Source organism: Hevea brasiliensis, chromosome 9 (assembly GCF_030052815.1).
Source record: "Hevea brasiliensis isolate MT/VB/25A 57/8 chromosome 9, ASM3005281v1, whole genome shotgun sequence".
Taxonomy (NCBI): domain Eukaryota; kingdom Viridiplantae; phylum Streptophyta; class Magnoliopsida; order Malpighiales; family Euphorbiaceae; genus Hevea; species Hevea brasiliensis.
In genome coordinates this window covers 58,449,410-58,469,221 of record NC_079501.1, presented here as the reverse complement: position 1 = coordinate 58,469,221, position 19,812 = coordinate 58,449,410, and positions in this window count along the sequence as shown.

Here is a 19,812-nt window from a genome sequence, read left to right as displayed (position 1 = left end):
CTAGTGGGTGATTGAATTCTTATAATTCTATTGATCATCCTCAGGTACATCCATTATTGGAATTACAATAAACTATAAGTGAGCAACTCCTTGCCCATCACATATCATGTGAGGTTCAATCCTTTACCTAGCCCCTAATGCTCAAAATCTCAGGTATATCCATTATTGACTTATCTTGCATTAGTTAAGTTGATCCCATTGAGCCAGTAATTATGCAAATAATTTTAATGTCCTCAGGTACATCTAATATTGGCCACCAAACCATTTACATATTCACAACATCTTATGCTTAATAATTATTCTTAAGAATATCTCTTAAATTAATTGCATCATATGCAACTATTTAAAATTTCTTAAAATAATTGCCCCAATGGAGGGCCCATGTTATAATTACTTTAATTATAGCATTTCCAACTTAATCATTTGTTTGGAAGATTTTAAGGTCATCCTAATTACTATTAAGGTCTCACTTTACACATTATCTATTTAGCATGCATATATCATATACTTGCATACATTCTCATACATCTCATGTATTCATGGATAAATAGTAAATATGGTATGATCATGGACTTTCTAAGGGATTTAATTCTGAGCCACCAAGAATTGAATCAGGGCATTCCTAGGTGCATTTCATTCATTCATTTTACAAGAGTTACTGAAGGAGTACATAATCAACACTTGATCTTGAATTCCTCCCACTGATCCCACCAATGCTCTTGACCTCCTTGATCTTCTTGCAATCCAATTACATAGTAATCTTTGGCATACCAAGGCAAATTTAGAAGAACTTAAATAAATGAAATTACAACCCAAAATTATTACAGCCTTAATAATACATGCCCAAAATAAATTAAAATAAATTAATTAATTTACAATCCCAAAGAAATATAAAAGAAATAAATCCAATCACATTGGTCTTTTATAGTCCATGATCATCCATCATGCATATAACTATTTAACAATTAAATAAAATATACATACTTAAATTAAATTGAATATCTCATATTCAACTTAAAAATCCATATTTGAATATGATTCAAACAAATTTAGAAATTCAAATTTGAATCACATTCAAACAAATTTAAAAATTCAGATTCGAATCACATTCAAACAACCTTAAAAATTCAGATTTGAATCACATTCAAATAATTTTTTAAAAATTAGATTTGAATCACATTCAAACAATTTTTAAAAATTCAGATTTGAATATTATTCAAACATATTTAACAATTCAGATTTGAATATGATTCAAATAACTTTAAAAATTTAGATTTGAATCACTTTCAAACAACTTTTAAAATTCAAATTTGCATCACATTCAAACAAATTTTAAAATACTGATTTGAATCAAAATTTAATTGTGTGATTAAAACTCTAATTAAACAATTTAATTAGACATAGGATGAGCTTTTAGATCATACAACAAGTGCAAATTAAAAAGCCAAACCTTGCGCACACCATGGGAGGAGCCAAACCATGTGCACCCATGGTGCACTCCACCATGCTGCCACCTTGTTCATTCCGACCAGCAATGAATTGATCAATTTTTTATCAAATCACACAATCAAATCTCATATTGAATAATCTAAATGGCAAATATAGTGGCTCTGATACCAATTGAATGCGCAGAAGTATAAAAAACACAAGTTTATATCATTAAATTAAAAAATTTTCACCTAGGGTCACATGCATCATGCAAGATTTATTTTTATCTATTTGATTTCAATGATGAAAAACATATTAAAACTCTTTCAACATGTTTTTGGATTTGAATTTGTCATATAAGATTTTGGAATTAATCAGATTAATTTTAGAACCCTAGATTAGATCAAGAATAAGTGCACTAACCTCTTGATGCACTGCAGTGTGTTTGGCACCTTTGGGATGCATCTTTAGGACACTAGATATTGTCCCTCTAGCTTATCCACACCAAGATCACCTATGGCAGCCCTTGAACAGCTTCTAAAGCTTTTTCTATGAATTAGAAAATCAAGTTTTTCCTTTTGAGAGATTAGAGATGTAAACAGAACACTAGAAATAATTTCTAGTATTTTTAATTCAAGAGATTGTTTGCTAATCTCTTGGAATTGATGAGAGATGAAGAAGAAGAGAGAATGGGAGCCTCAAGGATGGCGGCACAAAGGGAGCTAGCAGCTGGTTATATTTTTTCTTTTCATAACAACACTTATATAGTTAGGTCACCACTTATAACCCTTGCCACATGTCACCTTCTGATTGGCTCTAAGTTTAATTGACTCAATCACATTGTGCCAAGTGTCAAACCTATATTTAATCTTAATTTTAATCATCTTACACAATTAAAAGACATTTGGCAAGCTTATGTATAATGCCATGTGTCAGCATCTCATGGTGCCACATGTCACCCTGTGAAATGACCTAAATACCCATGTGTCTTAATTTTGAGTTCTCAACCCAAAATAATTATTTCTCTTCTTCTAATCAATTTATATCAAATATAAATTAATTAATTAATCTCTATTAATTAATTTCTCATTAATTAAATTCATATTTAAACACTTTAAATATAAATTTAACTTATACTATATATCCAATAACCTAGATTTGGTTTCAAGTCATGCTAGGGACTTTGCAATCTAATTGCAAACCAAACCTATTTAATTAATCAATTAAACTTTTTAATTAATTAATTAAATCATATTTAATTTGGTGATTACTTGTGTATGTGTGTGACTTACTAGGCTCATCACTAATTGGCAATGAGATATGATATCAACTCTTAATATCATCAGAACTCTTTCTTACCATAAATGATTTCTCTAAACCATTTTATGCACCTCATAGACCATGGTTAACGCCTAGCATAGCATGCCATGGCTACCCAATTAGTAATAAGGTTTACCTTAAATGAACCTATAATCATATGTTACCATGCACTAGAATCTCTCTGTTACAAAATCCCAATTCAAGCTGGAGTCATGGTTTATGTCAAACCCCATTTGCTATGAATATTATGTTCTCTTTTAATCCCAGTTCTTGATTAAAAAGATTTTCTCATAGAAACTCTTTTCTGATTAAATCTATCTGTCCTGGCCAGGAACTTGAAACATTAAGAACAATTAAATGAACATAAGATTTTATCCCTATTTATTTAGAGGAATAGATTCTATCTTGATCAAGACCTACCTCCATATATAACTAGTAGGAGCCAATACATGCCCATATACCCATATACAGTACAAGTATGAAAGCAGTATCAAACTCAAACCACCTATATTCAAGATAACTGTGCTATCTCAGGTCTAAAGATTATATGCACTGTGACACCCCTTACCCGTCTACAGTGTAGCCGAGCAAGTTATGCCACTCAGTGTGTCGGAACACCAATTCATATTTCAATTTCAATTAATCTCTTTTAATTCATTTATTTATAATTTTTTATAAATCTAAATTTTTCCGCAAATTTTATAGAAAATCCGGCAGAATGCCAGCTATAAATTGGAAAAAAAGTTCTTCTGAACCTGTTAAAAACACTCCCAATAATATCATCACCTTATTCTCAATCAACCTCCAATATATTCTCAAAATTTTCTCAATTCACTTCAATATCTCAAAATTCAATTAAATTCAAATCACAGTCAACTCAATAAAAAAAATGCTCAATTTTATTACTGAACATGTTTCATAGATATTTACATCAAAAGCATATTTACATGAATTTATAATATACATTACAGAAGGTTACAAAATACAAAATATCAAAATATCAAAATATCAAAATATCAAAATGGCCTAATGTCCTACCAAATGCAATGCAATGTGAGGTGACTCTGAACTCTGTGTGCAGATATGAAGGCTCACCCTGTGTGAGATCTGCTGGACTCCCCAGCTATGTCTCCAATACCTGCGCGTGGCAAAAGCGACGCGCTAAGCAATTATGCTTAGTGGTGACAATATAAAATAAAATAAAATAAGACATGTGTGCAAAATGTATATTTACATTTTTGGGTGGACTAAATTTCAAATATTTATTGCAATATTATTCGATTAAAGTTTGGTAAAATTTATTAATACTGCCCGAGTAACCTATACTAGTTGACTGGACTGGATAAATGGGTAAATTGGTACTGGGTACTAAGTACCTCGGACCATCACACCATCGGTCACATTGTGTCTTTCGGTGTGCAACAGAACAGCTAATAAGCTGTGATAATTATCGGGGATTAAACCCGAGTATAATAACTCAATATCATAGCCAAAGGCTATTATGTCACAGAATGGCATGGGAAGCCATGAAATACATAATAGCATAAACCATATGCAGTACTGCTAACAGAACCCTATTGGCATGCCAACCTATCCAAACCAATCACATTAGGCCTACTAGGGCATTTAACACTTTTAATTTGTGTAATTCTTTGAAATTGAAATTTTTATGACCACTATTCATTTCATTAGTCAACCAAAATGTTGACTTTTGCATTGATAATAGGTAAATTAGTTTAAATATCATCAACATACTACATTTTTCATTTTAAACTTGTTGGTATTGGTTGCCAATACCATTTCTAAGCTTAATGTGAATTGGACAGAATTTTCAGTTTTCAAGGCTTAGGTTTACTGTTCCATTAGTCACTTTTGCAGTGGGAATTTGGAAAAATGCTCAACATGAAAGTTGTTCCTCATTTTGTCTAGTTGAATTTCTTTTTTTGAATCACTCCATTTGGAGTTTTGTAGCTCAAGTTATGGCCTAAAAACCATAACTGGCCGGATTGGGCAGATTCCAAAAATCTGGGCAAAACTGGTTCTGCCAGATTTGGTAACCCTAAGTTTGGTTGGCAATTTGACTAAGTTATGATCATAATTTGGGTTAAATTTCTTCATGAAAGTTGTTGGTCTATATGTCACCTTGTTTCTGGTAAAATTTCAGATCAATTGGACCTTGCTACACTGAGTTATGGCCAAAAGACCAAATACTGTTCATTTGGTCATTTTGCCCAGGCAGATTGCAGGTCACCCAGATTAGGGCAAACTTTTGGCCAAGTTGGTTTGGTTTTCTGGACATGGTTTCTTCATCAAAGTTGTACCATTATGTGTCTAGTTTCATATCCAATTGGCCAAACACCAATGGAACCTCTACAATTCAAGTTATGGCTGTCCAAACAAGCTAGACTCACAGCCACACCTGCAGGTCACACAAGGCAGCCACTCCAACCTCAAATCCCACAACCCAATTCACTTCATTTTTGGTTCAAACCAAACCAAATGGTCACTAATTGACCATTAAAGCCTACTTCCATCATCACAAGATTAAAGTCTCATTCTTCAACCCAAACCCTAACTCAACAATTCAAAATCATGCATTATCATATCACCACCCTATTACCCTATCCATGGCTGCCAAAATTTAGGGTTAGCATACCAATGGTCTTTCATCAAATTTCTTTGTCATTTGCTCACATATATAGTTCTTAAACATGAAACTAAAGTGAAATTCAAGGTTTAGGTCATTAACCTCTTATGGAGTGAACTTCCCACTTGCTCAAAGTCTTGGTTTCCTTTTCTTTTTGCTCCCACAAGCTTCACTAGGATTTAAGGACAAATTTTTATGTTGCTAGGTTAGGGTTTTGTTGGGTAAAACTTAGAGAAATCAAGCTTTGAAAGCTTGCTCAAGGTTGCCAATGGTGGGTGGGGTGACGCCAAGAAGAAGAAAGGAGAAGGTGTTCTGATTTTTTTTTTTTCAATTTTTGCCCATTTAGCCTCTTTTAAATAAGATTATGCCATGCGTCAAGTTTTGATTGGTTGGGTGTAACACCCTCACTGTAGCAATTACGTACATTTTACTGTTCCGATGACCGGTATCGGTCTGGACAGCTAGAACGTCTGGAAAAATAATTAGACTAGAGTGAGGAGTTATAAATAACTCAAATATTAATAAGAAAAATTTAGAAAAAATTTTAGAAATAAAATACAACCAAGTTAAATGAGCCGGTGCCCTAGCGATGGGTAACCCAGTGGGAAGTTGCGGTTCTCGCAACTAGGAGCCCTAGATCAGAGAGAAAATTCATAAAATAATTTTTGGGACTCCAGAGAAGAGTCATTGAGGTTCCTATGACATTAGAATGCCAAGAAAATACTTAGAAAAATTTTTCAATCGGTACAGACAATTTTAGTGTGTTAAGCCAAACGGAGGGCATTTTGGTCATTTCGTCTTCGGAGATGATTTTTTACTAACTTTTCCAATTAAGTAAATAATTATTATGATATAAAATAGGAATAAATATTGATGAAAATTAAATTAAAAATGAGTAAAATAAAGAAGAAAGAAAGATAAACCGACAACTCGGTAAGAGCAAAATTTGGTCAATTAAATTTGAGGGTCCAATATTGACCAAAAGTGATGATTATTAATTTAATGAAGCTAAATTAATTTAATTAATTGAAATTATAAAAATTAAAAATAATTATTGAAAATTCAAATTATAATGATTATAAACTTCAAAATAATTTCAAATTTGCCATTCTACTTATTTACCATATTGCCATTAAATATTTAATTATTATATAGGTTAATTATTGAACCAAAAATCTGCATCTTTTTTCCCTTCTTCTTCCCGTCACTTGCCTTCTTCTCTTCTTCTCTAAAATTCTCCATTAAAAACCCAAAATACAAAGCTTAAAACCCCAAGTCAGAACCAAATTTTTTCTTGGAAAAATTATAGCCCACCCTAAACTAAAGCCAAATTAGTAGAAAGCACTCAAGAAAACCAAACAAAAATTTGAGTTTGGGGCAAGAGGAATTTCAGCCAAGGTGGACCAAGAAGGAGCTTCAAGTTTTTGATTGATTAGAAGGTTGAATTGAAGTTGAGTGAAGCTAAGGAATAAGGTTAGTGCTAGAAATTCTCTTGGAATTTAAAATTTATGCAAGTTGATTTAGGGTTTGCTCAAATATTGAATTTTGTGTTGTGACTTGAATTTGATGATGTTGAGGTTGATTATTGACTATTAGAAGTGTTATAAATGTGAATTGAAGTTTGGAAGTTGGGTGAAATTAAAAATTGGGAGTGCTTCTCTTATGCAGGAAATTTGGACCTATGAGTCCAGGGTATTATTTGACCTATAACTGAGGTTGTGTGACTCCAATTGGTATGAGGCTAATTGGAGGTGAAACTAGACACATAATGGCACAACTTTGGTGAATAAACTATGCCCAGAAAACCAAACCAACTTGACCAAAAGTTTTCCCTAATTCGGGTGTCCTGCAATCTGCCTGGGCAAAATGACCAAATGAACAGTATTTGGTCATTTGGCCATAACTCAATGTAGCAAGGTCCAATTGACATGAAATTTTACCAGAAACAAGTTGAGATATAGACCAACAACTTTCCTGAAGAAACCTGACCCAAATTATGACCATAACCCAGTCAAATTGCCAACCAAACTTGAGTTACCAAATCTGGCAGAAACAATTTTACCCAGAATTTTGGGTTCTGCCCAATCCGGCCAGTCATGGTTTTTAGGCCATAACTTGAGCTACAAAACTCCAAATGGAGTGATTCAAAAAAGGAAATTCAACTAGACAAAATGAGGAACAACTTTCATGTTGATCAATTTGCCAAATTCCCACTTCAAAATTGACCAATAGAACAGTAAAACAAGGCATGAAAACTGAAAATTCTGCCCAATTAACATTAAGCTTGGAAATGGTATTGGCTACCAATACCAACCAATTTTGAATGCAAAATGTGGTATCTTGGAGAAATTAGGTTCAATAAATTTATTATGTATTAAAAAGTCAACAATTTGAGTGAATAGTAATGTGAATAGTAATACAAAGACACAAAGTATAATAACTAAATTGGTAGAGGAAATTAAGGTATGAAATTTGGAATCCATGAAACATTCATGGATTACTTGAAATAGAAATAGTAATTTACCTAAATGACTTAATAAAAATTTAAGTTATGTGAGTATATGATTAAGATTTGTATTCCCCTTACTAGTAGGTCTAATAAAACATAAGTAATACCACTTGAATATGAAATGAAATTAAACTAGATGGATTGTTGAGTATAAATAGGATGAGGTTTATATTAGGATTTATGTTTCCATTACAAATAAGATAATAACACTTTGTATGAGTTATGAATTCATATAAATATTGTAATGAATAAATGAATCACATGAAAATATGAATGGAACATTAGTTTTCTTTATAAGGGAAAGGAAGAACGTTTTGAGTACAATGGTATATGAATTCCATTGTTATGAATTGTGATCAATATGAATGATGTAAGGAATGTATGAATATTATGATGAATGTAAAAATTATGAAATTTATCATGAAATAACAAAGTCATAAAACACAGTATATTAATATTTAATGATATTATGTGCCCTTGTATTGCCTAGACATGTGTGTCAGATTGGATAGTTTGGCATGCCAATAGGGTATTGTTTTAGCAGTACTGCAAAAGGCTTTTATGCCTGTATTCATGGCTTTATGCCTGCATTCATGGCTTTATGCCTGTATTCATGGCTTTATGCCTGCATTCATGGCTTTATGCCCACACTCATGGCTTTTATGCCCGATTATGTGTTATCATGGCTCTTTAGCCATACTGACTCCATACGTGGTTGACGTTCTGCGTCCTATGGTATGACGGCCCGAGGCACCGCGGTGTCCAGTGCCAACGACCCGTTATCCAGTTTAGTCAGCCTGTCATAGGTTACTTGGGCAGTGAAATTTATTGAGATAAGTTAAGAATATTAACAATTTAAAACATTAGAAATTAAATAAAATAAATGAGTAAGTTGACCTAAAATAAATTAGAATAGTTATTTATTAGAAAGAATCGAAATGAACTGGACCGATATCAAAATTTACTTATTATGAAATAATCTGAGACAACCTAAAAAGTATTGAGAAAATGCTAAAAGATTAGCAAAGAAAATTATAACATACATAAATATTGCAAATGTAACTTACATGATAATATAAGCATAAATTTATCATTTTTAAATCATTTTTCTTTGTACATTATTACTGTACATTGGCAAAATAAACACTTCCAAAGAAGACTAAATTAGGATAATACATTTTAAATTTTAGAAACTGTATGTGAAGTATAAATAAATCTTAATTACTTGAATTATGTTCTATTTTTATCTTTATTTGTATATTATTTCCTTGTTATATTATTGCACCACTAAGCAGCAATGCTTAGCGCGATGGAATTGTTTCCTTTGCGCAGGTACTGAAGCTAGAACCCAATGGACGTTTGACTGGGAATTTTGGGAGTTTTGATCTGCAGAGTGTCAAAGTTTATCACCTCCTCAGCAATGCATGTAGATAGGGCCCATATAGATCATATTTTGTATTTTGTATAAAATGCTAGATATTGTATTAAGATGTAAATTATGAAATTTTGTAATTATTTTGTAAATTATATAAATTAAGGAAATTTGAAAATTTTGCTTATATAATTTGAGAATGTTTGCATATGAATTGAGTATGAATGGAAATGATTATGAAATTGAAATGTATGGATGAGATTTGAAATATGAGATAATTATGATTAGCATGGATAAGATTTTATTTTAGAAATATTGTTGAGTTGAATTTCAAACAGGTGAATATTGAAATACGGGAAACTCCACTAGTTTCTCCGTTGAAAAATAATTGATATTAAATTAAATGAATTCAAAATTATTTTAAAAAAAAATAAAGTAAGATAAGTTAGGGTGCTCCGGCACCGAATGTAGCATGCCTTGCTCGGCTACACTGTAGTCGGATGAGGGGTGTTACATTTATTGGTATCAGAGCGCGATTTAGGCGTTCCTAGGCACAGATAGATAGAATAAGATTGTGTGAATGACATGCATTGCATTCACATAAGTCGAGGTGACACTAATGCAGATCTATTTTCTTGGTTATTTTAGGTTAAGGTATGGACTCAGAATCGCAGAGGGCAGTAGAAGAAGAAGTAGTAGGCCGTATCCCGATTGGGAGTGATATTGGAAATCGGGGAGATCCTGCTCCACCAGTGCAAGAGGTGCCTGTACAACCCCAATAGGTTTTGTTTGAGCAGATGACTGAATTTTATCGACAGATAACTGGGGTTATTCCACCACTATCTCAGCATAAATCACCTCTAGGAAAAATTAGGAAATATGGAGCTATAGATTTCAATGGTAGAAAGGAAGACGATTCTTCAGCGGCTGAGTATTGGTTAGAAAGGACTGAAAGAGTCCTGCAGCAGCTACATTGCACACCAGAACAGAGTTTGGAGTGTGCAGTTTCATTGTTACAAGAAGCTGCATATCGATGGTGGGATGTTGTAACCAAGGTAGTGCCACCAGCCTACGTAACTTGGGAATTCTTTCTGATAGAGTTCAGAAAGAAATATATTAGCTGTGTTCATGAAGAGGAACAGAAGAGGAGTGGTGATCAACAAAAGAGGAAATTTGGACAGTCTAGTAATAAGAGGCCGAGAGAACAGTTAAGTCAGACATTTGATCAAAGTAGGAGATCCAGACTCAGGCCTATACCCAGAAGAGATCAACCAGAAACACTAGTAATGAGTGCGCCAAGACTAGCAAGAAAATGTGGCCATTGTAACAAGTGGCATAAAGGTGAATGTAGGGGATTGACTAGAGCCTGTTATAGATGTGGCGCCATAGATCATCGTCTGAAAGATTGTCCTAAGAGGAATTTACCACGGACCCAAATAGAGGTCGTGGAAGGACCAAGTACAATAGTAACACCACTTCCAAATGTCACCCAAGCCGGAGAGGAACAAGAAGCCCCAAATGTGAATTTGAGGTAAAGTATCCTTCCCTTATGATATGGCCAAGTGTATAATAATAGATTCGAAAAGACTAAATAGTACCATATATATATAAAAGAAGTAGACAGAGGGAGCAATAGAAAGGTAAAAGAATTATCTCAGAATCCAAAACACCTAGTAAAATTCAAGGACGAAATTTAAATTAGAGGGGAAGAATTGTAACACCCTCACTGTAGCAATTACGTACATTCTCATGCTCCAGGATCGGTGTCGATCCAGACAGCTAGAACGTCTAGAAAAATAATTAGACTAGAGTGAGGAGTCATAAATAACTCAAATATTAATAAGAAAAATTTAGGAAAAATTTTAGAAATAAAATACAACCAAGTTAAATGAGACGGTGCCCTAGCGATGGGTAACCCAGTGGGAAGTTGTGGTTCTCGCAACTAGGAGCCCTAGACCAGAGAGAAAATTCATAAAATAATTTTTGGGACTCCAGAGAAGGGTCATTGAGGTTCCTATGACATTAGAATGCCAAGAAAATACTTAGAAAAATTTTTCAATCGGTACAGACAATTTTAGTCTGTTAAGCCAAACGGAGGGCATTTTGGTCATTTCGTCTTCGGAGATATTTTTTACTAACTTGTCCAATTAAGTAAATAATTATTATGATATAAAATAGGAATAAATATTGATGAAAATTAAATTAAAAATGAGTAAAAGAAAGAAGAAAGAAAGATAAACCGACAACTCGGTAAGAGCAAAATTTGGTCAATTAAATTTGAGGGTCCAATATTGACCAAAAGTGATGATTATTAATTTAATGAAGCTAAATTAATTTAATTAATTGAAATTATGAAAATTAAAAATAATTATTGAAAAGTCAAATTATAATGATTATAAACTTCAGAACAATTTCAAATTTGCCATTCTACTTATTTACCATATTGCCATTAAATATTTAATTATTATATAGGTTAATTATTGAACCAAAAATCTGCATCTTTTTTCCCTTCTTCTTCCCGTCACTTGCCTTCTTCTCTTCTTCTCTAAAATTCTCTATTAAAAACCCAAAATCCAAAGCTTTAAACCCTAAGTCACAACCAAATTTTTTCTTGGAAAAATTATAACCCACCCTAAACTAAAGCCTAATTAGTAGAAAGCACTCAAGAAAACCAAAAAAAAAAAATTGAGTTTGGGGCAAGAGGAATTTCAGCCAAGGTGGACCAAGAAGGAGCTTCAAGTTTTTGATTGATTAGAAGGTTGAATTGAAGTTGAGTGAAGCTAAGAAATAAGGTTAGTGCTAGAAATTCTCTTGGAATTTAAAATTTATGCAAGTTGATTTAGGGTTTGCTCAAATATGGAATTTTGTGTTGTGACTTGAATTTGATGATGTTGAGGTTGATTATTGACTATTAGAAGTGTTATAAATGTGAATTGAAGTTTGGAAGTTGGGTGAAATTAAAAATTGGGAGTGCTTCTCTTATGCAGGAAATTTGGACCTATGAGTCCAGGGTATTATTTGACCTATAACTGAGGTTGTGTGACTCCAATTGGTATGAGGCTAATTGGAGGTGAAACTAGACACATAATGGCACAACTTTGGTGAATAAACTATGCCCAGAAAACCAAACCAACTTGACCAAAAGTTTGCCCTAATTCGGGTGACCTGCAATCTGCCTGGGCAAAATGACCAAATGAATAGTATTTGGTCATTTGGCCGTAACTCAATGTAGCAAGGTCCAATTGACTTGATATTTTACCAGAAACAAGTTGAGGTATAGACCAACAACTTTCCTGAAGAAACCTGACCCAAATTATGACCATAACCTAGTCAAATTGCCAACCAAACTTGAGTTATCAAATCTGGCAAAAACAATTTTACCCAGAATTTTGGGTTCTGCCCAATCCGGCCAGTCATGGTTTTTAGGCCATAACTTGAGCTACAAAACTCCAAATGGAGTGATTCAAAAAAGGAAATTCAACTAGACAAAGTGAGGAACAACTTTCATGTTGATCAATTTGCCAAATTCCCACTTCAAAATTGACCAATGGAACAGTAAAAACAAGGCATGAAAACTAAAAATTCTACCCAATTAACATTAAGCTTGGAAATGGTATTGGCAACCAATACCAACCAATTTTGAATGCAAAATGTGGTATCTTGGAGAACTTAGGTTCAATAAATTTATTCTGTATTAAAAAGTCAACAATTTGAGTGAATAGTAATGTGAATAGTAATACAAAGACACAGTATAATAACTAAATTGGTAGAGGAAATTAAGGTATGAAATTTGGAACCCATGAAACATTCATGGATTACTTGGAATAGAAATAGTAATTTACCTAAATGACTTAATAAAAATTTAAGTTATGTGAGTATATGATTAAGATTTGTATTCCCCTTACTAGTAGGTCTAATAAAACATAAGTAATACCACTTGAATATGAAATGAAATTAAACTAGATGGATTGTTGAGTATAAATAGGATGAGGTTTATATTAGGATTTATGTTTCCATTACAAATAAGATAATAACACTTTGTATGAGTTATGAATTCATATAAATATTGTAATGAATAAATGAATCACATGAAAATATGAATGGAACATTAGTTTTCTTTATAAGGGAAAGGAAGAACGTTTTGAGTACAATGGTATATGAACACCATTGTTATGAATTGTGATCAATATGAATGATGTAAGGAATGTATGAATATTATGATGAATGTAAAAATTATGAAATTTATCATGAAATAACAAAGTCATAAAACACAGTATATTAATATTTAATGATATTATGTGCCCTTGTATTGCCTAGACATGTGTGTCAGATTGGATAGTTTGGCATGCCAATAGGGTATTGTTTTAGCAGTACTGCAAAAGGCTTTTATGCCTGTATTCATGGCTTTATGCTGTATTCATGGCTTTATGCACGCATTCATGGCTTTATGCCCGCACTCATGGCTTTTATGCCCGATTATGTGTTATCATGGCTCTTTAGCCATCGATCGCATACGTGGTTGGCGTTCTGCGTCCTATGGTATGACGGCCGAGGCACGCATGGTGTCGGTGCCAACGACCCGTTATCCAGTTTAGTCAGCCTGTCATAGGTTACTTGGGCAGTGGAATTTATTGAGATAAGTTAAGAATATTAACAATTTAAAACATTAGAAATTAAATAAAATAAATGAGTAAGATGACCTAAAATAAATTAGAATAGTTATTTATTAGAAAGAATCGAAATGAACTGGACCGATATCAAAATTTACTTATTATGAAATAATCTGAGACAACCTAAAAAGTATTGAGAAAATGCTAAAAGATTAGCAAAGAAAATTATAACATAAATAAATATTGCAAATGTAACTTACATGATAATATAAGCATAAATTTATCATTTTTAAATCATTTTTCTTTGTATATTATTACTGTACATTGGCAAAATAAACACTTCCAAAGAAGACTAAATTAGGATAATACATTTTAAATTTTAGAAACTGTATGTGAAGTATAAATAAATCTTAATTACTTGAATTATGTTCTATTTTTATCTTTATTTGTATATTATTTCCTTGTTAGATTATTGCACCACTAAGCAGCAATGCTTAGCCTAATGGAATTGTTTCCTTCGCGCAGGTATTGAAGCTAGAACCCAATGGACGTTTGACTGGGAATTTTGGGAGTTTTGATATGCAAAGTGTAAAAGTTTATCACCTCCTCAGCAATGCATGTAGATAGGGCCCATATAGATCATATTTTGTATTTTGTATAAAATGCTAGATATTGTATTAAGATGTAAATTATGAAATTTTGTAATTATTTTGTAAATTATGTAAATTAAGGAAATTTGAAAATTTTGCTTATATAATTTGAGAATGTTTGCATATGAATTGAGTATGAATGAAAATGATTATGAAATTAAAATGTATGGATGAGATTTGAAATATGAGATAATTATGATTAGCATTGTGAGACCCCTTACCCATCTACAGTGTAGCCGAGTAAGTTATGTCACTCAGTGTGTGAGAACACCAATTCGTGTTTCAATTTCAATTAATCCCTTTTAATTGATTTATTTAAAATTTTTGATAAATCTAAATTTTTCCGTAAATTTTATAGAAAATCCGGCAGAGTGCCGGCTATAAATTGGAAAAACAATTCTTCTGAACCTGTTAAAAACACTCCTAATAACATCATCACATTATTCTCACTCAACCTCCAATATTTTTCAATCATTTCTCAAATCAATTCAGTATTCCAAAATTTACATTCATCTAATATTCACCAAATTCAATGATAAATACTCATATTTAATTCTGAACACAGTTCATAGATAATTACAACAAAAATATTATTACACGAGTTCATAATGTACATAAAAAAAAATTTTACAAAACACAAAATATCAAAATATCCCATATGGCCTAATGTCCTACCAAATGCACTTCAATGTGAGGTGACTCTGAACTCTGAGTGCAGATATGATGGCTCACCCAGTATGCGGTCTGCTGGACTCCCCAGCTACGTCTCCAGTACCTGCGCGTGGCAGAAGCGACGCGCTAAGCAATTCTACTTAGTGGTGACAATATAAAATAAAATAAATTAAATTAAATTAAATTAAAATATGCAGAATATATATTTACATTTCTGAGTAGACTTAGTTTCTGATATTTATTGCAGTGTTATTCGATTTAAGTTTGATAAGATTTATTAACATTGCCCGAGTAACCTAATTTATTCAACTGGACTGGATAAACGGGTAAACTGGCACTGGGTACTAAGTACCTCAGACCATCACACCATTGGTCACATTGTGTCTCCCGGTGTGCAACAGAACAGCTAATAAGCTGTAATATTTATCTGGGGTTAAACCCAAGTATAACAACTCAATATCATAGCCAAAGGCTATTATGTCACAGAATGGCATGGGAAGCCATGAAATACAGAATGGCATGAAGCCATATGCAGTACTGCTAATAGAACCCTATTGGCATGCCAAATTATCCAACCAATCACATTAGGCCTACTAGGGCATTTAATACTTTTAATTTGTGAAATTCTTTGAAATTGAAATTTTTATGACTACTATTCATTTCACTAGTCAACCAAAATGTTGACTTTTATATTGATAATAGGTAAATTAGTTTAAATATCATCAATAAACCACATTTTGCATTTAAAACTTGTTGGTATTGGATGCCAATACCATTTCTAAGCTTAATGATAATTAGACAAAATTTTCAGTTTTCATGCTTTAATTTTACTATTCCATTAGTCATCTTTGCAGTGGAAATTTGGAAAAGTGATCAACATGAAAGTTGTTCCTTATTTTGTCTAGATGAGTTTCCTTTTTTGAATCACTCCATTTGGAGTTTTGTAGCTGAAGTTATGGCCTAAACACCATAACTGGCCGGATTGGACAGATTCCAAATTTCTGGGCAAAACTGGTTTTGCCAGATTTGGTAGCTTAAGTTTGGTTGGCAATTTGATTAGGTTATGATCATAATTTGGGTCAGATTTCTTCATGAAAGTTGTTGGTCTATATGTCACCTTGTTGCTGGTAAAATTTCAGGTCAATTGGATCTTTCTATATTGAGTTATGGCCAAATGACCAAACACTGTTTATTTGGTCATTTTGCCCAAGTAGAGTGCAGGTCACCCGGATTAGGGCAAAGTTTTGGTCAAGTTGGTTTGGTTTTCTGGGCATGGTTTCTTCATCAAAGTTGTGCCGTTATGTGTCTAGTTTCATGTCCAATTGGCCAAACGCTAATTAAACCTCTACAATTCAAGTTATGGCTGTCCAAACAGGCTGGACTCACAGCCATACCTGCAGGTCACACAAGGCAGCCACTCCAACCTTAAATCCCACAACCCAATTCACTTCATTTTTGGTTCAAACCAAACCAAATGGTCACTAATTGACCATTAAAGCCTACTTACATCATCATAAGATCAAGGTCTCATTTCCCACTCCAAACCCTAACTCAACATTACCACAAATGCATTTTTACTTAACTTTATCAATCTACTTAGCAAATACATATTGTGGGCAGCCCTAATACCCTTTTAACTTCATTAAATTCAACACCATCAAACCCTAACCATGGCTTCCAAAAATAAGGGATGGCATACCAATGTCTTTCATCAAGTTTTCTTTGTCATTTAATCACTAATATAGTGCTTAAACATGAAATTGAATTAAAATTTAAGGTTTTAGTCACTAACCTCTAATGGAGTGATTTTTCTCCTTGCTCATAGTCTTGATTTCCTTTTTCTTTTTGCTCCCACAATAATCACCAAGATGATAGAATGAATTTTTGTGTTGGTAGTTAGGGTTTTTAGTGGAAGAAAGCTAAGAAAAATGAGAAATGGAAGGTTGTTAATGGTGGAATGAGTAAGGGTGAGTGGGCGGCATGAAGAAGAAGATAGGGAGCTGGTTTTGGGTTTCTAGAATTTTGCCTTCTTTACCCATTTTTATTTCATTTTAATGGTCTTGCTCAGATTTGATTGGCCAATACACTTTTAATTACCTCATGCTTACATAAGCATGAGGTAATAAATCCCATTATCTCATTTACTTTTCTTTCATTTCTTATTCATTTTTAAATCAATTTTTTATTAATATTTGTTCACATTTTATGTCATATAATTCATTTACATAAATGGACAAGTTGGTCAAAAATTATCTCTGAAGACGAAATGACCAAAATGCCCTCCATTTGGCTTACCGAGCCAAAATTGTGTGTACCGATAGAAAAATTTTTCTAAGTATTTTCTTGGCATTCTAATGCCATAAGAACCTCAATAGCCCTTCTCTGGAGTCTCAAAAATTATTTTATAATTTTTCCCCCTGGTCTAGGGCTGCTAACGGCCTTCACCGTCACTTCCCTTTCGGGTTACCCATCCCTGGTGTTTCGGCTCGTTTAACCTTAGTGTATTTGATTTCTAAAATTTTTTTTTGATTTTTATGAGCATTATTTAGCTACTTGATAACTCCTCACTCTAGTCTATTTATAATTTCAAACATCCGAGCTGCCCGGACCGACATTGGTCTCCTAATGAGACTGTATGGACTAGCTAAAGTGAGGATGTTACAACTCTTCCCCTCTAATAAAAATTTCGTCCTCGAAATTTACCTGATGCAAACAGTTGAGGGAACTGTTGCCTCATCACGTCTTCACTTTCCCAAGTCACCTCCTCGGTGTTGTGGTGCTTCCAAAGCACTTTCACCAGTGGAATCTGCTTATGCCTCAACTCTTTTACTTCCCGAGCCAGGATCCGTATGGATTCCTCTTCATATGTCAAATCCGGTTCTGCTTCAATTTCTTCTATGGAGATGACATGTGAAGGATCTGAGCGGTATCTTCTTAGCATAGACACATGGAACACATTGTGGATCTTGTCCAGCTCTGGTGGTAAAGCTAGCCTGTAGGCTACTGGTCCCACACGTTCAATGACTTCATATGGGCTAATGAACCTAGGGCTTAGTTTACCCTTTCTTCCAAACCTCAGTATTTTCTTCCATGGTGAGACTTTGAGAAATACTTTATCACCAACTGTATACTCTATCTCTTATCTCTTCAGGTCGGCATAAGACTTTTGTCTATCGGAGGCAATCTTCGGGTTAGATTTGATTATTTTCACTTTTTCCTCAGTCTGTTTCACCAGGTCTGGCCCTACCAACTTGTCTTCGCCCAGTTCAGTCCAGCACACTGGAGTTCTACATTTCCTCCCATACAATGCTTCATACAGGGCCATTTGGATGCTAGCTTGATAGCTATTGTTGTATGCAAATTCTGCCAGTGGAAGATATCTATCCCAACTTCCCTCAAACTCAATGACACAACTCCTCAGCATGTCCTCAAGGACCTGATATATATTTCATGTTATTATTATCATTTCAGTTCAATATTTGCATTAGTTCAATTGGTTTCGGTTGTTTAGCTGGATTACTCTTTCTGATTGTCCATCCGTCTGAGGATGGAAAGCTGTGCTGAAATGGAGTTGTGTACCCAAGGATTCATGCAACTTCTTCCAGAATCTTGATGTAAACCTTGGGTCTTGGTCAGATATGATAGAAAGTGGGATTCCATGTAGTCTAACTATCTCACTGATATACAATTCTGCTAGCTTCTTCAGTGAGTAGTCACCCTAATCGGCAGAAATGTGTCGACTTCACAATCTATCCACTATCACCCATACTGCATCATGCTTTCTTTGGGTGAGGGGTAGACCACTAAAAAAATCCATAGTGACCCGGTCCCATTTCCATTTAGGTATGTTTATAGGCTGTAACAAACCCGATGGAACTTGATGTTCTGCCTTAACTTGCTGACATGTTAAGCATTTAGTCACATAGTCAGCTATATTCCTCTTCATACCAGGCCACCAATAATGAGGCTTCAAATCATTATACATTTTTGTGCTCCCCGAGTGCATAGCATAAACACTAGTGTGTGCTTCATTCAGAATATTAGTCTTCAGTTCCCCATCATCTGGTACACACACACTTCCTCTGTAATATAGACACCCATCTGCTTTCACCTCATATTTAGTTTCCTTCCCCTCAGAAATTTTACCCACAATGGCCATTAGTTTTTCATCTGCCCTCTGCCCATCTTGTATTTGCTGTAGATCTTAAAGCTGTGATGGACTTCCTGCTTAAAGCATCAGCAACTACATTTGCCTTCCCAGGATGATAATCAATCACACAGTCATAGTCCTTCAGGAACTCAATCCATCGCCTCTGCCTGAGGTTGAGCTCCTTTTGGGTTGGCAAGTATTTTAGGCTCTTGTGGTCCATATAGATGTAGCATTTTTCACCATATAAGTAATGCCTCCATATCTTCAGTGCGAAGATAATTGCTGCTAACTCCAGGTCATGAGTAGGGTATTTCTGTTCATGTGGCCTTAACTGCCTGGAAGCATAGGCGACCACTTTCCCTTCTTGCATCAATACACACCCTAGCCCATTATGCGAGGCATCACTATAGACCACAAAATCTTTTCCTGACACTGGCTGTGTTAACACTGGTGC